The 25,332-nt window shown below is 53.5% G+C and overlaps 1 non-coding gene across 1 annotated transcript; it reads right to left on the minus strand.

Moving 5' to 3' along the window:
• Window positions 1-11,529: 11,529 nt before the first annotated feature.
• TRNAK-UUU (transfer RNA lysine (anticodon UUU)) lies at window positions 11,530-11,602 on the minus strand. The gene has a single exon. It is a non-coding gene; the product is annotated as a tRNA-Lys (tRNA).
• Between the last annotated feature and the right edge of the window lie 13,730 nt (window positions 11,603-25,332).

Here is a 25,332-nt window from a genome sequence, read left to right on the forward strand (position 1 = left end):
TACGACGAGATTAGCTCCGTCATTCTGCGTGGCAGATCGTGTTACCCTTGCTGATGATGCGTGGGAAGTTGGAGCGCAGCGCCTGTAACTGAGTTGCGGGATACCGCTGGTGTTCCAGATAGATCATCAGGAGTGAGCTCAGCAGGAGTAACCAGCTCCAGGGCAAGCTTATAAGGCTGGAGCTCAGCATGGGTGTTCAGCTCCAGGGTGAGCTTATAAGGCGAGAGCTCAGTACGCGTGTTCAGCTCCAGGGCCAGCTTATAAGGCGAGAGCTCAGCACGAGTGTTCAGCTCCAGGGCGAGCTTATGGGGCGTGAGCTCAGCACGAGTGTTCAGCTCCAGGGCGAGCTTTTAAGGCGGGAGCTCAGCACGAATGTCCAGCTCCAGACCACATCTTTTTCAGCCAAGTACCGTGAGTTAGTAAGTGCTGTCCCCGTCAGTGATGAGCAAATATCCATCTACATACTTGGATATGTGCCTATCCTTTCTCCGAAGTCAACTTCTTCGATGCAAGCATAGCCACCTTCGAGGGAAACGCGAGAATTAGTGTGATAAATATGCGGAAAATGTGACCTTTGTCATTGGAGCATAGATTAGCTCGGCCAATGTCAGTGTTCCCTCTCGTTACACAACCTTCCTCACCGAATTTATAAGAAGAGCGAGATTCGGTTTCATCAAAAGAAATGTTTTGCATTGGAAGATGTTTAAGCAAGCATCATATGCGATGAAACAAGCTCGCTTATAACTATTGGTATACTTTTCAGTAAAGAGGACTGCGCTAGACAGCACAGGTTCTCCTTTTATTTAGTATGCTGCCCGGTGCACCCTTGTTTGATTGCGTCATCGTACATTACACAACCTTGATTGAGAGCAAATGGACGGACATTACATCTGGAAATCGTGCTCACGAGTGTCAGAATGAACGAATGGACAATCATATTTTGGACAATCATAATGGACAATCAATGGACATTTTCTTCGCATCGACCGGTGCATGGCTTATGGAATGGCAGATTCGAAAGACATTGTGATGACGTCATGTATGCCAGGGTGGTCTCGAAACATTACCCCAAAAATCTACCAAGCTTCGCAGGCGTGTAGCTCAGAAATAAGAGGGTTTAGGTCTCAAGAAAAGCACGGCTGCGAACTGCACTAAATAGTGTTCAATATGGCTATTTGAGTTCAATCCTCCATAGACATCTGTGACACTACCCTCAAGAAACATTTATCTCTGATTCTGACAGCGCAAGTCAGGGACATCATGGTATATCGCGTTAATCTGCTCAGAATGCAAAAAGCATCTTGGATTTTTCCATAGTTGCTATCACTGTAAGGGCTGAATGGTTTTAATAATGTCTGACCTAGACATAAATACCGACCTTTTTGGCAGGAGATTAAAGTGCAATGCTGCTATCACTGTAAAGGCTGAATGGTTTTAATAATGTCTGACCTAGACATAAAATACAGACCTTTTTGGCAGGAGATTAAAGTGCAATGCTAAGTGTTGACATTCTCATGATTGGTCGGCTGGCAATTCAGTGATTTATAATTACCGCCTCACTTCAGTGGATATACGATATACGCCACGATCATGTCGATGCTTCAAGCGTTAAGAGTTTGAAGTTTTCATATTCACCTAGCGACGTTTAATATGCCGGGAGGTGCTAATTTACCGACGTTATAGTGCTACATAACGAAGACATCGGCGAGACTGAACACTTGGGGCTGTGCTCACCCTCGACAAGATGACATGATGAATATTCGTAAGGTTGAGCGCATCGCGAAATATTGAGCACTACCGATGTAATTGTTGTCTAACGTTATAACGTCATTCAACCAGTACTTTCTGATATACTGAAGGTAGTTAACTCGACAGAACTTTGATCTCAGTAATGTCGAAAGCAAGGAAAAGCTCAAGGTCATCCTTTCATGCATCAAGATGTTCCACATATTTCCTACGAGCCATTCTCGCCAAGAAAGCTCCGCCATGATTTCTGCCACGTGCCTACGGTTGGTATGATGTTTCTAGGCAGATGTGCCGAAGCAATTGCGTCTGTGTAATCATTGCTAATCCCCCTGTATGTCATCGAAACAATCTCGCCCAGTCAGTCAATGCATTGACGCCATGGAGTCAAGACAGTGATAGTAGCTTGGCCTTAAGAAATCCGCTACTTGAAGTTCGCTTCTAGTTTACCGCCGTCACGAGTTAACGAAATGGGGGAAAGCTGGGGGGGGGGGGGGCTAAACAGGGTAGGCGTAAGCCACAGACTGTTAAGCATGCCGTGAATAACACCAGGCAGGAACAGCAGCCCTGTTTACATAGGGAATTTACGATGTTGCCAGATGGGCGTCAAAACTGGCCGCCTGCAGAATTTTTTAGTCTCGTGCTCCGCGGTGCTGGTAACCCGACGTCCTTGGGTCAAGCTGTGCAGCGTTTTGTCATCGCATTGAATGACCTATAACAAAAACCTTACCTGCTTTCTGAGAAATCCATGTCGATTTTATGTTCTCAGCTAGAGCTTAGCAATAATGCGGCACACCACAAGACCAACAGCGACAAAGTGATAGTCGGCGCCACTCTAAACGTCGCGCCTTTACGGTTAACCCTCGCGCATACACAGCTTTCAGCAACCTCCTGACAGCTGAAACTAAACCCGACCAGTCAGCGAAGAATTCTCAAAGATCAAGATCGATAAAAATGAACATATGGCGGCGCGACTGTTCATCCCGAGACGGCTAGGCTACCATATCGAAAATGGAAGCTTGGCACAGACTCTTTTCAAGTACCATATTCCCCATACATAGATAGTACAAGATGTTGAAGTTGCTGCAGTCAGTTGCATAGCCTGGTTGTAAAGTAAAGAACACAAACACACTTAGCACAATTTTTTTCATTATTACTTATATATAATAATAATACAATAATTAATTTTTAACACTTGCACAAGAGAATAACCGAGATCGCCACGATTGACACACTTTTCTTCCAGTCTGGCAACCATATACTTCCCACGTAAACAGGGCTAGTCTTCACCTGAAATTTGGCCGACGGGAGATGCAACCTGGCTTCAGTTGCCTGTCATACATTTGCAGGGGCCTGGCCTCAGTTGCCTCCGCGTAAGCGTCTGGTACGCATGGCATGTTTGCTGCCTGAAAAGTGATCCCTTCCAGAGCGGCCGAGGGTGGCCACAGGCTTCCGGTGCACTACAAACCTCTCTGCAGTCTGGGAGGACCGCCATATTTCTTTCGCCACAGCTGGCTGCGTCGCACACCCTCCTGCGACGCCGCCAACGCTAGAGATTACCAAGAGTCTCGAATTTAACCCACATTCCACCACGGTCCAAGTAAAGAGGCGGCTCGATATACGAAATGACGGAGATTCTCAAACAAATCTTTGTTCCTTGGGGAAGACGTTCACTGCTAAGTGAGAGTTACCTGATTATTCCCAGTAAATGTAGTTCAGTTCCTACCAGATACCCCTCCTACACAACGCCCGTCAACAAACGGAGTTGCCGCAGTAGATGCAGACATTGCAGTGGATGCAGACAAAAGTTTATTAACGAAAATCAAAACACAAGCGAACAAAACCAATTAACGATGACGAAACGTACACAGGGGACGAACACCTATACCTCAACTCGCTTCCCTTGAGCACTAAAATACCCGCTTTGTCACTCACACTGGCCGCATATGTGACGTCATTCGCGTCATATGTCCGACGTCATGGAGCCCTAGCCGAGAACGAATCATGTTCTTCCAACAGAAACAGCAGACAACGCGTGCGGCGACAAAACGTACCCAACGTCGCGCCGCGAGTGTGTTCCTCCGCCCTCCACGGCTCAATTATCATCCCAGGTTAAAATTCGTTCGCCTTGACCTTCGGGGTGTTCGCATGTGCCCGCGCCGCCGTCTCATCCAGACAGCCGCGACAACCCTTGATTACAGTCACGTGGTAAGGGGTCAAGGTCAGTCGCGGTGCGATGGAGTCGCAAGAAATCAAAGGACACACCGTGGATGACGCTGCTCTGTAGTGGTGTCCCGCTCGTCTTCTGCTGCCACGCAAGCCATTCGTTTCATCACGTAGGCGCCACATCCTCTGATCCCGTTCAAGCGTGCCACACCAACACGCATCGGGACTTCCTCCTCGCCACTTGCCGCTAAATGTATGACAATGCTGCGAAGGAAGCAGAAGACTACAGAATCGCTCAGGGATAAAAGATGCCTTTCCTGAGGAGTTATGGAGAACCAATGTCTGTTGCTCTACCAGTTTCCACCGGTCTCGCGCGTGCGACATGTAAAATGGTGTCCTTGAAGGGAGTTGGAGGAATGCAACAAAGTCAGTACAAAGACCAGTAAAATGAATTTCAACTAGAAGCTTACTTCCGCTTTCCTATTTGAGTCAGTACTAGGACAAATAAAATTATTTTATGCTAGAGGGATCCTACATTGGCAGATTCCGTTAGCCCCCGCACGTGGCGGTGCGCAGTATTAGCTGCCGGGCCTGGAGACAACATGGCGAGTTTTCAGTGCGCAATCACAACCGTACCCAGTTCTGCTACCAAGTTTGAGCTCACAGCACCAGACTCGGCACTAGCACCAGCACCAGCACCAGCACTAGACTTCGCATCAGCACCAGCACCAGCAGCATGAGTGCAGCACTAGCTCAGATCGGAACGACACAAACAACACTTCCAAACGACGACGTCAGCTGTTTTCTGTTGGCGGCAGTTAGACCAAACCCTATCCCATGAGCTCAGAGCAGACCAGACCAGACCAACGGGAATGCCTGGTCAGACCGCTGTTACCAAGTCAGGAAGGAAGTCTGTCTAGACCAGAAAGCTGAGCGTGTCGCCATCCACCGGCGACAAAGCCGGATATGGCCCACCGCCTACGCTACGTGCAACAGCTGACCACGAAAGATGACCGCCCCCATCCATGAGGAACATGGTGGCCGAGTCCTGCCAGCCTCCGCTGTCCAACAGCTGGTGAATCGACCACCCACGACGTTGCCATCAAGGAAAGGGCGCGCAAGAACTCTACAAACGCGGTGCCAGTGGACAACACACGAAGAGCAATGTAAACGGGTCATTAGTTTCGCGCATGAGCTGCCAGGGGACGGAGGGGGAGGGGTAGGGAACGTCACGAAGGTCCAGGTCGGGTCAACGGCCTCGCGGGACTCGCCCGCATCGTCAGGCAATGCTAGAGTCGCGTTCGGTCACGTCGAGAGGTGTCATCGTGCGGTGATTGGCCATCGCAGCGGTCACGTGACACCAAGCCGGTGCAGCTGACGAAACGGATGCCTCAGCACCCGTCGGTCCAATCGGATGTCAAACGCCGATGGAACCATCGAGCGGTGGGATGGGCGACCCGCCATCGCGGATCACAACCTTAAAGGCGATGCCCCGCACTGCCGCCGGCGTCACCTCGACACCACGGCCAGGCAAGGCACTTATATCACAAGGACCACCAAGGTGGCGGCCGCCCGCAGCCGGCTAGGCTTGCCAACAACACAGTGCACGTGCCAGCAGCGAACCTCGAGCGCCGACACGGCACACCAAAGGCGCGCCGCGTCCGAAGACGGCCAGCAAGAGCGTCTGGCGCCGCCACTTACAAGAGAACTAACTACCAATCGTCGCGAAGCCTGGGCTAGCCAATAACCAATCACAATCGAAATCACAGGGGCCAATCGCGGGCCTCGATCTGACCACAACGGCGCTATTCTAGTCTAGTTGCTCCAAATTCACCGGTCTCCAACCGCTTGGCCATCAGACCGCGGGGTCCGCAGCGAGCCTAGAACGACTTGATGACGCTGGGAGCCTTCAGGTTGCTGCTGCTGAAGCTCTGTATGAGCATCATCAGTTTCTTGCGGGCGCCGATGGTCTTGACGCCCAGCTTCTTGAGATCCTCCTCGGTCATAGCCAGGAACACCTGCAAGTCGATCTCTTCGTCCCGGAACAGCTCTGTTGGCAGGGTCAGAGGTCAAGGTCGCACGCGCAGGGGACGCGGACGGCACGAAGCATGGTCTGAGCGAGTCCTTCGTCCTCTGGTAATTTACAGCCATGTCTCACTCAACTCTGCACGTGGTGCACACTAGCAAGAGTATCAATGGTGCATTACACATATCCTAACGTTTATTGGCGTTGGATGAAAGTCGTTAGTCCTCAGTGCAACACTTGAATCGGGTGGAAACAAGGATAAGGGCCGGGCAGAACAAGACGACACCTCTCGTCCGTACTTTTATGAAGTATGGGAGCGTTACCCCAAGAAAGAACTTCACCAACCTAATCAGGAAAGTTTCATGTCACATGGCGTTTCCACGATACACTACATCTCAATTCGATTTCGATTCAATTCATCTCATTCATTCGATTCGATTCAATTCATTTTCCATTTCGGTTCGATTTCGATTCAATTCATCAATTCATTCGATCCGATTCAACTCATCTCAATTCAATGACACGCTTTGGTCGGAGTATTTCACAAACAAATTTCAATGACATAAGTATTTTCTTAAATCGGTACACCCCATCACACTGAATACTGGCTTTTGTCAGCAGAACAATCGGAAGGTTAGAAGGAAGGACGGCCGAAATGTCAAGACCCTCCACGGTCTTGTTACCGACAACGGTTAGTGAATACATCCCGCGAACCTCGACTTAGTCTAATTCATCCACTCCACCAGCATGCTGAAGGCATCCACTCACCCGAATACTGTTTGAGGCCGTCAATGCTCTCCAACAGCTCAGCCAAATCCTTCACCGGGTTGGTCGCCTTCGGGAGGATGCCGCAGTCGAAGACGTTCGACTGGCTGAGAAAGCTTGGCAGACGGCTGTCACCGGTGCTGCGATTGGTCGACGGCCAGGCGGAAGGCGTGGCCATAGAGGTGGTAGTCAGCAGCCCCAGCTTCTGCCGGAAGACAGCGCAAACACACATCTATTAGAAGAACTTCCCGTATCTAAGCGGGTGTATTCCACGCATCGTTAATACCCCACACATCGTTTCATAAGGGACAAACACTCGGTGTATGCTCCACGATTTCTTCCACTACCGTGACCAACCTAGCGTGAACGCCACAATCACAAAGCCAAGAAACGTTAAGTCCAAGAAAAAACCCATAAAGGTCGATATTCCAGATCGAAGCCAGGTAAGAAGTACCGAGCTAGAACCAGCCCTTGTTGCCTGCTGATTATAGACCACGGGACCAAAATGACGTCACAAACAGGACCCGTCACGTGGGCGGTAAACTGCAAATGTCTCACAATCTGACATCGACAAGCCGGCCTTTACAGATTCAGTTCGAGCCCTTCTGGTCGGATGACCTAATGGGATCTGCGTCCCGCGCTAAACGGTGTTTGATGCATGAGCCATTACCCCACCACCCGATCGTGAAATTTCGGGTCGGCGGTAGAGTTTGGTGGCCGCTTGAGTTTAGCGTGCCGCGATGCCCGGCGCGGTCTGCTGCCCTCTGACCCCTGCCCTGCCCTCTGGTATTGCCTGACCTTCAGCGCGGCCGCTACCACCATCCGCAGACCACCCCAGTCAGGACAACTAGCGAGCCTCTAAAACGACTCCAACACACTCCGCCACGGGCGGGTGAACCGGTATGTAGGCGCTCTAACCAAATGAGCTCTCGTGACGGACCTGAGATGGCTGACTGGCTTGGGACGTCCCGGGCTTGTTGGCTGTTCCCAGCTCCTCCTTCAGCAGCCAGTGCGGCGAGGAGCGACTAAATCCATAGCCGCTCCACATGTCCGTCGGCGTCCGTGGCTTTGGCACCACCTAGTGGAGACATCGGACACTAAAGCTTGCGAATTGAAACCAAAGCGTGTCACTGCTGCGCATCACTACGAAGCAGTCTACGTGGTAAACAGTCATACGACCAGTGTACTAACATCACAAAAAAATGTTTTGTCACTTTCCAGCTCGCAGTTCAAAGTTCCATTCTCAGCTTTCTCAGCGACCAGTGATCGTCATACTTCGGTCAACGCAAACGGAGCAAACGACTCTTACCCATTGAGTTCGTGGTGGATTATATCCAGTTCGTCACTATACGCTGATGTTAAGACATGCCAGTTAGGCAGGAGGGTGCCAGGATTGGCAATTACTGCCGCTGTCGGCCGCTACCAAAACAAAACACGAAGCGGACTGCGGCCCAGCCGGCATACCCCGGACAGCGAGGGAGAGAACCAAGCGCGTTGGCGTGGGGTCAAGTGCACGCGAACTACAGATGTTTTGATATGAACATCTATAAATTTATACAAAGATAGTTGTATCCATACATCGTCTATATATGGATAATATACAGCACATCAATTGTAAAATATCCCTGACTATTTCATAGTTTATCTATAAATATAAAACTAAATGGTGGTGCTTCCTAAAAGAACATTAGTTTGCTTGTGAAAATTTTTGACCTGTAAACGCCAGCAACTTCGGTCCAAAAGCAGGTCAAGAGGCCGCGGATGTGCCTGCCAAGGGTCAAATGTGGCGGGTTGGTAGGTTGAAAAGTTGCTTCTCCAGCTCCAACCCAGTCCAGGTATGAAGAGCAATCTAGTGCGTAGCATAGAGGAAATTGCGTGGTTTTCCTGTAGAGAGCACATCGTCCTAGTGACGGACAAAATGTAAATTCCCCGCAGAAATGACAAATCATGATACCAAAATGTTGACAACATGTAGCAAATGCGCTTGAAATGCCAGTGCAAACCAGATCTAAAAAGGGGTGTACGTCCTTCTGACCACGTTGAACGACATTCTCTACCGCCAAATGCCCTTTATCCGAAACGGTAAGTTCCCTACCAGCTCCTTCCGAAACACACCGTTCTAAGCAATCTAGAACGACCGCTGCCAGAAACACATCTGGCAATGAGGTTGGTTCTTACCGAAGCCGTCTTATTTTCACACGAACAATTCGTGCCTTACCGAGGCGGTCTAGGCACTACCGAAACAAACCAGGTCATGCCGGGGCCATCTGCCTCCGACATAAGCGATTTAGTTTCCACTAAAGATATCCGGTTCCCACCAGAAAGATCCGGTTATTGATGTTACACTGAAACGATCTGGTTCCAAACGAAATATTGTCGCTGCCACCAGACGGAGGTGGTGCTTACAGAGTATCTGTTTATAGCGGGATTGATCAGCTTCCTACCGGCGCGATCTGGTTCCCGCCGGACAGATCCGGTTCTTACCGGCGCCCGCCGCATCTTGGCGGCCAGCGCTCGCTTCTCGTCATAGTCGTTAAGCGTCGAGAGGAGTTTTCTTCTCGTATCCCGGTGCTCGGCGGTCCATTCCTGAGTGGAAGAAGGCAGCAGTCACGGCATCGTTTCGTCATTATCGGCATTACGAAAACGCAGGTTACGCCATGAGTCAAAAACGCATCATACCATAACGAACGTTAATAAATAACCATTTACAACGTTTCTTAAATAACCGTTTGAGACAACGTTCATTACGCTCCAGAAACTTTCCCTCACCACGCATTCACTCGATATAACGCCTTAGTAAACTTGATAGCACTTTTATCGGGCAGAGGAAGGGTTGGACGCATGTTCGATGAAGCGTATGCGTTTCGTACGTAGTAAATATGACGGTGAAAGAGCATCATGGGAGTCAAAGTGAAACAGATCGCACGCCTTTGTAAGAACCTTTGGAACGATATAGTCGATACACGATGCGTGGTGGGACACGTCAGATGACAGGCAGGTTGATCAGATGACAGATCGAACAACACAGCAAATTCAAGGACGGGAAAGCAAGATGGCGACGCCTTTCTAGTTCTATCACGGTATTTCAGGAGAGTGACGAATCAAGCCGCCCATTTTCACTATCTCTGTGCAACACTCCATTCTTGACCGTAACTGGCGATCATCGCCAATTTTTTTCCTCCGCTTCCTGCCTGAATACTTCCATGGGTGTACGTCTGCAAAAGTCTCAGATTTCTCCAGAACTTTAACAAAGGGAGATAGTATGCGAATTACTCCATGTTTAGCAGGCCAGCCTCACTGCATGCATTACGGCGTCATGCTCACCATGTTTCGTGTGCGCTGTTCTTACTTGTGCGTGCGGCGCAAAATTTCCGACGCAGATAAACGGTGGGCGAGCAAGATATAACGCTAGCTTGACTATAATGGAAAATATCAAATGGTGAAATGCAAAAGCACACCTTTGCGGATGGAGAGACAGCAAATGATCAAAGTGGACGAACAGCGCGGGTCGGATCGGAGCGATGCCTGTCGCGTGTTTTGGCTGACATTGGAGCGCCTAATGGAACGCATATCCGCGTATCATTCAGGTCGAAATCCGATAATGAAACCAGACGAGTTTCCAAGCCTCATTCAAGCCGCTTTCGTCAACATCGGGGCACTGAATGGAAAAAACGTAGCCATACACTATTCTAGTCAAAATTCCGTCAGGAAATTCGTCAAGTTTGCCAGCCCATTCAGTCAGATGTTCAGATCCATTGCATTGAATCGTTCTGGCCAACACCGGAGCGGTGGGCCGCAAGCTCCACGTTTAAGCACCCTTCACGGACACAATGCTAACGGACACACCCCGGTAATCTGCCCTCCATCCAGCGCCCCTCCGGTCTGCAATCCAGGCCCGCCTCAGACCCCTCGCCGTGCAGATGCTGTGGCAGATGCCGGTCCCATCGTTCCCGGCACCGCCCGAGTAAAGGACTATCGATCAGCGCAGTGTGCGGCGTTCCCTGCGAAACGACCTGGCAGGGACGACGACCTGGCAGGGACGACAAAGCACGGGTAATCTCAAAACCCTCCGCGTTTCTCTCTCTCTTCTCCTCTCCTCCCCTCTCTCTCTCTCTCCCCTCTCTCTCCCTCGCGCTCGCCTCTCCACCCTCTCTCTCCCTCTCTCTCTCCTCTCTCCCGCTCTCTACCCTCTCCCTCTCCCTCTCCCATCTCCCTCTCCGCTCTCCCGCTCCCTCTCCCTCTCTCCCTCTCCCTATCCCTCTCCCTCTCTCCCTCTCCCTCTCCTCTCCCTCTCCCTCTCCCCATCCCTCGAAGTCTTATCTCTGACCTGATCTGATCCGTCTGATCTTAGCTCATAGCCCCTGCCTGGAAAGAACAGACGAGACTCCGCCGAGGCCGGGCGCCGGGAATGCCCCGTTTAATAACGGTCGGACAATCGCGAGGCCCGGCGTCGACCTGCGGTAGGGCCGACCTAGGGCTAGACGACCCTCGGGTGAGAGAGTGAATGCCACCTCCTCCGCGCGCAGCTGGTAGGGAGATCGCCGGCCCAAGGGCGTGTGATCGGGCCGGGATACTCCCTCCGCCGTAACGGATCGCGAACCTTGTCTCAGCGCCGGCAGCGTTTCTACACCCCTGGCCTCGGCGAAGCCCACCGAGGGGCGGCCGGGGCCGACGGCGCGGTTGGTGCCCCCTGACAGTAGCAGGGAATTCATCTCGACGGCGCGCCTGACCCGACCCATCCTATTCAACAGTGGGGAGGGCGCCAGCATGTTCTCTCTGCATGGTGAGAATGTGCATTATGAGCTTTTTAATGCTAATGCATAAAGCGCCGCCCGAACAGGGGCTCGAACCCTGGACCGTTAGGTTAAAAGCCTAACGCTCTACCAACTGAGCTATCCGGGCGCACGCCCCGCGCTCAGCGCTGGCCCTCGACTGTTGCCCCGCCATACAATACAGCACAATACAATACAATACGCAATACAGTAAAAATACAGTACAATCTGCATTGAAAAAGGAGAGGGGGAGGGGGCGGGGATCCCGCAGCACAACACAACGACCGTTTACGAAGGCCGCCAGGGAGGACAGGACCAATAGGCGCCCCTGGATTTTACGGTGACACAAGAGCGCCGCAGGCGACCAAAGAGCACGCTTCGAGAATAAAGTGTCTTTTCAGCGTGAGGTTGAACCGAGAAGCCTTGGTCGGTTGCTGAAGGATTCCGTTCTTAGCGAGGACCGGGGGTCCCGTCAGGTTTTGTCTCGTACTGACGGCAATGCTCCAGTGCGTGACGCCACGCACTGCGAGCGCTCCTTTTATGAGACGCTGGAAGCCGCCTGACCTGTCAGGGACAGTGATTGTAATGACAGCAGTGGGCTAGTGAAGAAACCGAATTGTATGTATGTTTGTCGTGCCTCTAAAACAGCTGGTGTTCGACGGAATTGGGGGATAATGTATCATGTAGGTATGTAGGTAGTAATGTATGTATGTAGTATGTAGTAGTAATGTCTGTATGTAGGTATGTAGGCAGTACTGTATGTATGTAGGTATGTAGGAAGTAATGTATGTATGTAGGTAGTAATGTATGTATGTAGGTATGTAGGTAGTAATGTGTAATGATTTATGTAGGTATGTAGGTTAGTAATGTATGTATGTATGTATGTAGGTAGTAATGTATGTATGTAGGTAAGTACGGCTGACCGGCAGACGCATCCGCGCCCACGGAGGCCTGTCATTCCTCACAACACCTCCAGTTCCCACCCAACTCCCGTCGTTCGTCAGCTGGCACCGGAGGAGCCGGCATCGACGGGGGAAGAGGACAATGCGTGAGGTGAGGACCACTGTGACGACCCAGGACACTATCTGCAACTGCGTGCCGTCTCCTGCAGATGAGCTATGAATGGCGGTGGTAACGGTCTACGTAACGGTAACGGTAATGGCGTGGTGGTATGAATGGCGGTGGTGACGGGGCCCCACTATCCGGCTCGGACGGACAAACAATGCGCCACCACCGTGCACCGCGACCATTCGGCGCCCCGCCACGCTCCACCATCCGCGACTGTGGCGACATCATTCGGAGTTTCGCCGCGTACAGCGGCAGAGCGGAATCCGTTTTAGACGGAATCTTAATCCAGATTCAAATCGGATTTCACTTAACTGGTTCACAAAACTTTCTTTCTGAAGGACTCGTTAAAAAGATTCGTCGAAAGAAAAAAAAACCGTTAGCTGAGATCGGAGACTGAGGTGGACCGTAACAGAGGTCATCCCCAATCCCAGCCAAAAGAGAAGAGCAGAAGAAAAATAACGTGCCAAATGAGCGCACTCGCAAAAATATCCGGCATCATTTTGCTTTACTGCATGACGCGATGTCTTTGATGCTACGAAGCAACTTTCAACCCCAGCAAAGACAGAGGAACGGAAATATTGACACGTTTATGCCGTGCTGAGCAAAACATTCGTAGCGTTCTGACCTAATGCGCTCCCAAAATTTGGGCCTATGACACACTTCCATCGCAAAGTGTCAATGCTAAAGCCAGAACTTCCAGAATTGTTACAGCTATGCGGGGAATGTATGGCAAAAAGAAATATACCACCTGAACCAGAAAGGACTTGCCGAAATGTCAAAGCATGTATTTGAAATTTTTTTTGCGCTTAATTCGGATCTGTGTGCGGATGGGGTTCAGATTTTATTAGTTGTGAAATATTAACTGGGGAGACTGGGAGAAGGGCGTGCTGGGGAGCAGAGCATGGAAGGGATGCAGGACTTCATATAACCAGATTACATAAGCTTATCATTAGTCCGAATATAACATACTACAAGCAACCTAAAATACATGTACATATGGAGCAAATACAAATGTATACAGAAATACTTACATGCAAATAAAACTCAGAACAAAATACCTACGCGGAAAAACCAAATTTATAATAAAGTACCTTCATACTTAAAAATATATAAATAAATCTATGATACACGCCACTACAACGAAACTTGCGATGCAGCAAACTAAAACCCTAATACAAAAACAAACCCACTGCTATTCATCTTCTCACAATGAATTCACCAACATAGTACTATAAACCTATCGGTACCCTGATCTGAACTGCCATTACCCGTTTTACACGCCAGCCTCATAGGAGCAAGCGTACGAACCTTCGTCACTGGGGGGCGAGTTGCTCCTGGTGGCGCTCCTGCTGCTCCCCTGGGAGCTGTTGAAGCCCTGTAAAACACAACGTAAACAGCACAGTTTGTACAGCGTACACACAGCGCATACAGCATAAACAGCACGGTCTGTGCAGCATGCACAACGCAGTCTGAGCAGCGTACACGGCGTAAACAGCAGTTGTTACAGCGTACACAGCGCGCACAGCACAGTCCGTACTGCGCACACATCGTAAACAGCAAACTTTCACGGCCAAGCACGCGGCTGCATTGCGGCTTTGCGGCGACACATCGGACCAAAACTAGAAGCAGAGCCGCGGACAGGAATGCGGTACGGAGCAGGCCATGCGGTCGGAGGTGCTTATAAAAGCGAGACAACGTATATTCTCAGACATATTCGATAACGTATAGACCCCGACCGCCCACTTTGGTTCCATCGCCTGGTCGACGCCTGCTACGGAGGAGAACACTGTACTTAAAAATGGAGCGCATCAGCAAGCCGATTACAACGGCGAGCGGTTCACCTGTGAGCCTCCGGAGCTGTTGAGCGGGTCACCGAGAGATGGCAGCAGGGTCGCGGGCGGGGCAGAAGGCGTTGTTCCGCCGCCCAGTCCAGACAGGGGCTCGTAGGTGGCCGAGGAGAAAGGACACTGCCCACCTGGCGGCAGTGCGTGGTCCATCTTACCCAATAGGTAATTGGTTGCACGTTGTTGAAATAATCTACGCTAACCCATAAGGTTGCGTAACTGAACCAAAAGCCTCTCGCTGATCGCGAGATGGACACGAGTGAGCCGAGCAAACAAAGAGTGGAATCGACATGGCACTGGAGTGATGGGAACGCCGGAGTACCTGCAGCCTGCGGACAAATGCGACGCAGTTATTTTTTGTGTAGTTTACTGCTGTAAAAAGGCATGACCGCAGACATTGCGAGGGAGTGGCACGCCCCTCGCTCTCAGCCAGCCATGTGATCTTAAAATGGATCCGTCAGGAACACCAAACGAAGCGGTGAACTATGACCATAATCCCGCCAAACACGTAGATCGGTCACGACATCCAAACACATCCCATACGACCAGCGAATGCAACGGCGGCAACCTTGGTTTCTGAGCTCCGTGCTCTCAGCCAACGAGATCACTCAAATGTCAGCCGAGCGGTAAGCCGAGCTGGTAACCGTTTGCCACCTGCTGGTAACCGTCTGCGATGGCTGGCGGCAGGAACACTGCCAGCGTCCAGACCCAAGACCACAGGCTCACATGCAGACCACGGCCCGGTGGTCTGGCGAACCAAATGACACGGCCCTCAGCACTTGCCCGAGCGGCACATTTTGTGGATGTCTCAAGAAAAAGAGCCAACATTTAAATTGCCGCTTGAACACGGATCAGCATGGTCAGAGATTGATACAGCGGCGCAGCTCAGTGGAGGGAACCAACGGCTGTCGAAAAGTCCTGTGGTGGCGAGGCTAGATTTGGGGCGCGATATGAGTGCGGCAGGGGCATCCAACACGCCGTCTTCAACGACGGGAGTTCTCGACAAACAAACGGGCACACGCCGCATAGCGGAGCAGTGTTTGGCGCCATGTAGCTAGCGCCGCCACGGCACAACCCAGCGCCGCTATGTAGATGGCACTGCTACGACACGACTCAGCAGCGCTAACGAACGTAGACGATCGCACATCGTAGGCGTGGTTGTTCTTGTCGAAATAGGACTCTGACCTTGCCAGTCATCTTTTCGGCACCAGGAACAAAACAGAGTGTCTGTTCTCCCGCCCCCCCCCCCCCCCCCCCTCCAACATGGGCGAAGTATCGGCCAGACTCGCCCAGGGCTCCAGACTCCAGGCGTCGCGGGGGTCTGTGTCCCTCCCTCCCCCCTCCCCCCCCCCACCGCCTCAACAGCGGCGAAGGGCCGGCCAGACCTACCAGCCGGCTGCAAGGTGGCGTTCTGGATGAACTGCGTCAGCGCGCTGCTGGCCTCGGCGGCGCCGTAAAGGGCCTCGTCGGCGCCCGTACGGTCGGCGGCGCCCCAGCCGGCGCCCCACGTGGCGCCCAGGCCAGCAGAGGGGGCCCGGGCCAGGCCCGGGTACCTGTCGGCACCAGGGGCGCCTCGAGTGCCACGCGTGTGAGGCGTCACCGACTGCGCACGCACAAGGTTACTTCGTGCTTTGACGGATCGCGCGAATGTCATTTCAGTCATTTGGGCTGAAAATGAGCGGAGGTCAACCAAAAAATAGGCATGCTTCTATGGACTGACGAAGGGATAGGCCTGCAACGACTGATTATAGTTCATTTGAACCGGACACACACTAACACAGATACCAGTTCACGCTAATGGGACCTTTCGCCCGCCAGGTCAGGGCCCTGGAGCCGTCACACCGACATTGCTGACATTCCGGCAGACGCCACTGGCTCACCCGCTGAGCCCCTGCTGCACCCCAGGCGCACCCTCTGCACCCTGCTGCACCCCAGACGCACCCGCCGATGCTATGCGGTGGCTGCTGGCGCTGGCCGCCCATGTCGGCCAGCGTCGCCCCCAGCTCCCCGAGCGACTGCAGGCCGTAACTGCTGGTTCCGAAGGCAGCCGGCAGGGGCGATGTGGCGCTGAAGCCGGCCAGCGGCGACCACAGCGGACTGGCGGCGGCCGCCGCCGCCGCCGGCGCCGGCGGCGGCCACAGCGGCGAGAACGGCGGCAGGCACCGGCGCACCGTGTGCGAGATGAGCGCCAACAGCCCGTGCGCCCCCTGCAGGCGCGGCGCCGCGTCGAAGAGGTAGCTGGCCGGCACGCCGGGCACCACGGCCGGCCCGGCCAGGCCCAGCAGGTCCCGGCGAGCCGTGTACACGCCGCCTGCCGACGCAGGGCGCCGGCTTGTCACGGCGCCCGGCCGCCCACCGCTGGCGGAGGACGGCAGGGGGAGGCGGGAGGGTCCGGGTGCGGTTGTGCTTCGGTGATAATTTGCACACACACATTCATGCAGTCATGGCTCATCATCACCGAGCAGTCATAGCTCCCAAAACCCAACAACAACACATCACGCGCGCAGTTAACGTGCTCTCTCAGTCCGGAAGAGAGGCAAGGGTCTGGGACTGTCCGAAAATTGGGCAACACCGGGCGTAACCAATTTCAGGGGACCGGGCGTTGTAAGAAAGTCTACGGGGAAGGGAAGAAACCGCAACAGCGATCTGATCAGTGCGTTTTAGTGCATCGTTAAGACACTACCAAAACGCAGTAGCGGAAAGACAAGTTGACGCCCACTCAAAGCCACGTTGGACTGCCGAGAATTCTTACGCAGTAATAATCGCAGACACAGTCTCATCCCGCTGACCACGGACCTACAGGCTTTATCCCCAGCTGGGATGCAGTCCCGAGAAAGAACTCAGAGGCATTGCTTTCTACTTTACTTAAGTTGCTCCAACACAGTACTTGTACCACTTGTCCTCTTTCAAAACAGAGGCGAGATCAACCAGGCTGTTCGAGAGCTGCGGTGAAGGAAGGGCCGCGGTAAGAGAGTAAGTCACCACGGTGTCATGTCCTCCAAGCCAAGCGATGCTTCGCAAGCCACCCCGTCCGGCTCGGGCTCGGGCTCAGGCTCAGGCTCGGGCTCGGGCTCGGGCTCGGGCTCGGGCTCGGGCTCGGGCTCGGGCTCGGGCTCGGGCTCGGGCTCAGGCTCAGGCTCAGGCTCAGGCTCCAGCTCTCTTTCAGCACCGACGGGCGCACCGGTCTCCACGCCAAGCCCACCTCCATCCAATGACGTCACCATCTCTGCCGGAAGCCAACACCCCCGATGTTGCGCCTATCCCCGCCCCGGACCACTCAGTGACCCACGCGCACGCCGGCTTCTCAGGGACGCTCCGACGGCGCGGCTGCGTCGTCCCATTTCCCAGGCCACTACCAGGGTCGGGAAGCTGACGATGCCCCCCCCCCCCCTCGGCGCGGCCCATCTCGATCCGGCGTCTACTGCAGGACCCCCCTCTCACCCCGGCACCCGTTTTAAATCTGCAACTGAACGGCTGAACGCCGCCTGAGCGCACCGAACGGGACCCCACGCATAGACCCCGCGGGGGAGGGGGGGGGGGAGCGGGGGCGAAGGCAACGAAACCATGGCCCCACAACTCGAGCAGAATCCGCCGGGTACGGGCCGAGTTTTCAGTCAAACAACGAACTGTCCGGACCTCCCCAGAGCTTCGCCGCCCAGATTTGCGTCCACCACCGATATTGTGATTCTACCAATGGCATCACACCGATGCATCACACCGATGGCATCACCACCGATGGTATCACCACCGACGGCACCACCACCGACGGCACCACCACCGATGGCATCACCACCTACCGATGTTGCGCTCCATCGCCATGATGGTGACGAGCACGGCGTTGTCGCGGTTCTTCTGCGGCAGCGAGATGGTAACGTCATGCGCGAACTCCATCTGCTTCAGCGTCTCCTGACGGCCACCAGGCGTCCTGCTTCGCCGCCAGCTCGAACGTCATCTTGATCGGCAACGAGCCCTGAACGCAGACGCCTCCGGTTCAGGCGGCTTGAAACGCGCACCACTCTCCAACGCGTGACGTGTCGTGCTAAACTATGCTAAGCGTACTGTGCAAAACGGCCTTAAAGATTAATAAAACCCCGACAAACACAAGAATGACACGTGATAATTATGATTCGGCTTGTATGAACCACGGCAGCCTCCACGTTAAGCGCCGAGACGGACCAGGTGAAGCGGACTTCAAGCCAAGTGTTAAGTATCATCGTGGCGCTGCTCGTGAAGCCAAAATTAACACAAACAAAAAAGACACAAACATACCCCAAGACACAAACAAAGCACGTTTACAACCAATCACTTTACTTAACACGACGGTCCGTGATTCACAGCGTCCAGGGAGGCCACTCTGACGGTCATGTACCCGCAGCGCCCCGCCTCGCCCCGCCCCGCCCCGCCCGGCTCGGCCCGGCGGCCGCAGCGCCGCGGACTGGGGCGGCCCACCACCCCGGCGACGTACGATCAGCAGCTGGCGCGCCCTGTAGACGGCGCGCACCGGGCCGCAGATCACCACGCTGCCCTTCTTCGTCTGCGGGATGTTACGGTCCTCGGCGTCCGGGAACAGGATCACGGCGCCTGGGTCGGACGGCGGGGTCAAGGGTCACGGGGCCGTGGCACCGCCGGGTCACGGCCCCGCCGGCGTCCTACGCTGCGTGGCGCGGGTGCCAGATGGAGTCAGACGAGGAGGCGATGATTAGGCACGGCGAACATGACAGATCACGACAGGTCATATCATGTAAGACAGGTCATGGCAGGTCATATGACATGACAGGTCATGGCAGGTCATATCATGACATGACAGGTCATGACAGGTCATATCATGACATAACAGGCCATGACAGGTCATGCGCCAGACCGTCAGTGTTAGTTGGACGGCGTTGGAGCACCGTCAACAAATTGGGGTGACATATCATGACATGACAGGTCATGCCAGGTCATTGCGCCAGACGGGTCAGTGTTTAAGTTGGACGGCGTTGGAGCGCGTCAACAAATTGGAGTGACATGACTCAGGTCACTTTTCCAGAGAAGGAAGGCAGACTAAGGGTTGACATAAGATATTCCCAGCAAGATGAGCGAGTCCACACATCACCACTTAAAAAGGGGCTGACGTTGGTAGGGACTGGATGCCCCTCCCCATTTAAGAAAAATGAACCAGAAAACTAGAACTACGCGACCATCTGGCCCGGAGACGCGCGTCATTTTTAGTCAGGTTGTTGCTGGACGATCAGTCCAGATCATGTCAGAGCGCAATTCAGCTCTGGTCGCCTAACACTAGTCGCCACCCTTCTCGGTACAGAGTGAGGCAGTTACGCCCGGAGTTTCGCCGCTGAGTTCTGATCGCCCAACACTAGTCAACACTCTTCACGGTGCAGAGTGAGCCAGTTACGCCCGGAATTTCACCACTGACGTTGCGAAGATGGCTACGACGACGAAGTTGTTCTGATTAACTAATGGTCAACCCGTCATCATTTGTCGGAAAAACCAGGAGAATGGAGATAAAGTTAGGTTGATATTTCGGCAATTGTAGCTCTCTCTTTAAAAAAACTGAAAAATTGAGTAGGATCATCGGCAGGAAATTCTGAATTCACTTCTACTTTGTTTCGAGAAAGGCATGATGCCGAAATATCAGCCTGGCAACATGCCTAACTATATCTCCATTCTCCTGTTTTTTTTCGAGTAATAAGGCTAATGTGACTGCCTATGTGACTATGTTCCTCGCTAATTCACTGAACAACTTCCGCCATCATATACTATATTGAGTCTTGAGAGACTGCATGGCGTTTGACTTTCAACCATGTTCTCCACAACCCGAATTTTCTCCTTGAAATGGCTAGGACTCCAGGAGTGAGTGTTTCCTGATTAAGAATCCAGCGTTCTACCATTGAGCTAACTGGGGAACGTCCTACAGGTTAGCCCAGTAGCACAGCACCAAATGCTCAGCACCAAACAGACAGGCCCAGCCAGGTGCCCCACACCGCACTGTATGGGGGCGCGCATAACGAGTGAAAAACCCCTCCCGACGGCAGTAAGGTCAACGAAACCCCCTCCGGACGGCAGTAGCAGTAACGTCAACGAAAACCCCTCCGGCGGCAGTAAGGCCTACGAAAACCCCTCCGGACAGCAGCAAGGTCAACGAAAACCCCTCCGGACGGCAGTAAGGTCAACGAAAACCCCTCCGGCGGCAGTAAGGCCAACGAAAACCCTCCGGACAGCAGCAGGTCAACGAAAACCCCTCCGGACGGCAGTAAGGTCAACGAAAACCACTCCGGCGGCAGTAAGGCCACGAAAACCCCTCCGGACAGCAGCAAGGTCAACGGCGCAACAGGATGCTTCAAGCAATATGGTTTCGCTCAACGAGTAAATAACAGAGGAGGCAATAAATAGATGGTCCTCTTTCTGCAGCCAACACTTCCGTAATGCAAGGACCTTAGTTGTCGCCACATTTGAAGGATCACCGAGTCGCACTCGATTCCAATGAGGGCTGACGTCACACCCACAACTCTACTTGAATGCTTCAGCGTGAATAAGAAAAACATGCCGTAAAGACAGATACCATGCCACCAGAAGATACCGCATTTTGCTGCGCATGCAACAAACAGTTATCCTGCGGTAGGCCCGATCCCCTAAAACAAAATGAACGGACTAAAAACTAATCGGAACACTGAACGAGACCCTGGACCGTTGATACGCTGCCGCAGCGCGACCACCGCCGCCCGCAACGCACCCGTTCTCTGCATGATCAGCTTCACGTTTCCCCTGGACGATCTTGTGGTGGTGGATGGAGATCTCCATAGTGTTGGTCACGTGGCCCGCCTCGTGCGGGTAGTGTCGGTGGATCAGCTCGGTGATCAGCATGTCGGTGGCCGCCTGGCGGGGTCACGCCGAGGTCGCAGAGGTCAACGACCCAGCGGCGCAGGCGGCACGCCGACGGTAAGGACAGGGGCCAGAACACCAGACAAATGCAACTTTCACTCACACCTACAACCGTAGCACTAACTTTTTTAAATCTGTAAAACCACAAAAGTATTACCAGAAAAATGCATTGTTTTTATTGCTACCAAATCTAGGCGTCGCACACACTGAGCAGCGGCGCCACGGAGCGCTTACACCCACATAGGCTGGAGAACGCCCAGTAACACCCTCCAGCCAGCCTACAAAACTCATCGGACTGGCTGATGTTACGTGACGCAATGCAGTGTCACAACACAAAACCGTTTCTTCAAACTGCATTTCTAATTTCATTTTTTCGCGGTGAGAAGCATCACCGACCGCGAACCGGCTGCGGACGCTCGGTTTGCAGCGTTATGGACTGGCTTGTCTCCATCCCGCATCACGATCCGAGTGCTCAATTGCCCAGTCATCCTACTCGCTGGTTAACTTGCGTCAGGCGGCCACGTCAACAACTTGCTCGCTGTCCAGATATTTTCCTTCAAAAGTATAGATAGTTCTCCCGGTTTTGCCATTCCCTTTTACACATCCACAGCAAGGTATCCGAAACTCTGAAATAGCTTCAGACAAAGGCGCCGTATTGCGGGAAAACGGGGGTTCGCATGCTAAGCACTCAAACCCTGCTTCAAAGCAGATCCCGAACGTAAAAATACCCCGACGGTCTCGAATCGCTTACACCACGCGCCCTGGATATATTACACCACATTACCTGGGATATATTACACCACGTACCGGATATATTACACCACGGTGCCTGGACATATTACACTACATACCTGGATATATTACACCACGTACCTGGATATTCTCAGAGTTCTCCTCCGAGCCCTTGATGAAGAGGGCCGTTATATTGGTTGGATGACTTCGCCTTCGGGTTGACCTGACCGTAACGATGAGGGCAAAATAGTAACGGACACGGTATGCGTCACATTCCTTTACTACGCCCGAGCTCCAGACCTGCTCACGAGCTCACGAGCTCACGAGCATGAGCACATGGGCACACGATTACAGCTCATGCGCGAGAGGCACCCGGAAAGTAGTACAAATCACGCCACGTTGCACAAAGACGTTTTTAGGAGACAAGGACAGAGCTTGCGAATTGTTCACACAACACAGAGCGCCCAATATATATCAGCTTAAACACCACACAGCTGTATCGTGATCTACGGGATATGAAGCGGAATGCGGCCACTAGTAAGTCGCGCAACATTACATTGAATCACACACGCGTCACGCCTGGTAGGGTAGCGCAGCACGCAGGGCGCTTACAGAACGACCGTGACCTTGAGGCGGGCGGGCGGGCGCCACACCGCCGCCGCCGGCCGCCCTCACCTTGACCCCGAAGCGGTTCTCAGCCCACTCGATGTGGGTCTTCCAGGGGTCGGGGATGTCGCGGGTCTCGCGCAGCGTGCCGTTCCGGTGCAGCGGGTGCGAGTGGGGCAGTGTGACGCTGAACACCAGCGGCTGCAACAGCTGACGGCCAGAGGTCACGGACGGGGTCACACGAGCGGTCGTGTCAGAATAAACTCAAGGTCACGGCCGGAGTCCCCCACAGACCGTCGGGACCGAGCTCTGGGTCGAAGTCAAGGTGGGGGTCGAGGTCAAGGGTCGAGGTCCAGGATTAAGATTCAGGGTCGGGGTCCAGGGTCGAGGTCCAGGGTCGAGGTCCTCGTTCGAAGTCCCCGTTCGAGGCCAGGTTTGAGTTCAGGTCTGAGGTCAGTTTGAGGGTCAGGTTTGAGGTCAGATATGAGGTAACATTTGAGGTGAGGTTTGAGATCAGGTTTGAGGTCAAGTTTGAGGTCAGGTCCGAAGTCAAGTTTGATGTCAGGTTTGGGGTCAGGTTTGGGGATCGGGAAGGAGGTCGAGGTAGAAGTATAGGTCAGGGTCGAGGCCATGAGAAGACGGTTTCAGAGCTACGATCAAGGTCGAGGACGCTGCGGGGTCCGCCAGGGCGCAGAATTGCGTTAGGGTACACAGGAAGGTGGGCTGGGGGTCGCGCTTCCAGCAGCAAGCGCGCCATTAGGACCTGGGTCACGGGCAGAGCCAAACAGGACCCGAGACAGACTCGGGGTCACCGGGGTCGCCAGCAGAGCCAATCAAGATCTAAGGCAGGATCGGTGCCACCAAGGTAGCCATCATGTGTGTGTGATTGGGGCTTTACGACGTACTCAGCTGCTGAGGCTGCATGGCGTCGCCTGCCTCTCAGGAAGAGCGGGCACCGCGGGGAATCGAACCCCGCACCTCTAGTTTCCCAGACGCGCGGCGGTTAACGCAGACGCGTTAACCACTACACTACCGGCACCCAGGTACCATCATGAAGGTCAGCAAAATCTGAGCCAGGGCTGACGAGTCAAACTCATAGCTTGAGCCAGCTGCAGCGTCAGCGTCGAACCAACGTCCAACTCACATTCGAGTCAGGCAGGGTTACTAATCAAACCAAACGCGACCCGAGTCAAGCACAAACAGATCCTCACAAACAGGGGCACAGTTTCATAAAAGAATTGTGGGTGAAGAGGCCTTTCTCTTTTCAACTCTCTCACCGTCTTTGAATGTTCAGCCCACTCAGCGTCGTGCAAAAAAAACAAAAAAAAACAGGGTACATGCCAGCGTGGGTATAGCTTCCGGAGGGATCTGGCCCTGCTGGCTCGCGCGGCACCGCACGAACAAGACACCCGCCCCCACCACGTCGATCCTGTGTCCATAGTGTCCACAGATCCCGTGTCCACACTGGTCGAGCCATGGTCAGGGTAGCCAATCGATGGTCGACACATGCAGCCAGATCCGCAACCTATCAAACACTCACCCGTATCCGGATCGCTGACAGACATGGCACTCGCCCGGATCCGGATTCGTGACATATCGGGCACTCATCCGTGTCCGGATCCGTGACGGAGCGGGCACCCATCCGTATCCGTGACAGATCGGGCACTCGCCCGCATCCGGATACGCAACAAACCGGGCACTCACCCGTATCCGAATCCGTGATAGATCGGGCACTCACCCGCATCCGGATCGGTGACAGATCGGGCACTCACCCGTATCCGTATCCGTGACAGATCGGGCACTCGCCCGCATCCGGATACGTAACAGACTGGGCACTCACCCGTATCCGAATCTGTGACAGATCGGGCACTCACCCGCATCCGGATCGGTGACAGATCGAGCGCTCACCCGTATTCCGATGCGGGCGTACTCGATGTTCGGTATCTCCCCGGAGAGGGAGACGCAGTTGGACTTGTCACACTCTGATTGCTTGTTGCAGTCCGGGAAGTGGATGTGACAGTCTGTCAAACATCGGAAGGTGGGTGTGACAGTCTGTCAAACATCGGAAGTGGATGTGACAGTCTGTCAAACATCGGAAGTGGATGTGACAGTCTGTCAAACATCGGAAGGTGGGTGTGACAGTCTGTCAAACATCGGAAGGTGGGTGACAGTCTGTCAAACATCGGAAGGTGGGTGACAGTCTGTCAAACATAGGAAGGTGGGTGTGACAGTCTGTCAAACATCGGAAGGTGGGTGACAGTGCTAAAAACATCGGAAGGTGGGTGACAGCCTGTCAAACGTCGAAAGGTGGGTGACAGTCTGCCAAACATCGGAAGGCGGGGTGTGTGACAGCCTGTCGAACATCGGATGGTGGGCGTGACAGTCTGCTAAGCATCGAAAGGTGGGCGTGACAGTCTGTCAAACATCGGAGGTCGGTGACAGCCTGTCAAACATAAAGGTGGGGTGACAGTCTGCCAAACATCGGAAGGCGGGTGTGACAGCCTGTCAAACACCGGAAGGTGGGTGTGACAGTCTGTCAAACATCGGAAGGTGGGCGTGACAGTCTGTCAAACATCGGAAGGTGGGGACGTGACAGTCTGTCAAACATCGGAAGGTGGATGTGACAGTCTGTCAAACATCGGAAGGTGGGTGTGACAGTCTGTCAAACATCGGAAGGTGGGTGACAGTCTGCTAAACATCGGAAGGTGGGTGACAGCCTGTCAACATCGAA

The sequence above is a fragment of the Pollicipes pollicipes genome, unplaced genomic scaffold (genome assembly GCF_011947565.3).
Source record: "Pollicipes pollicipes isolate AB1234 unplaced genomic scaffold, Ppol_2.1 Scaffold_1600;HRSCAF=1878_pilon_pilon_pilon, whole genome shotgun sequence".
NCBI lineage: Eukaryota > Metazoa > Arthropoda > Thecostraca > Pollicipedomorpha > Pollicipedidae > Pollicipes > Pollicipes pollicipes.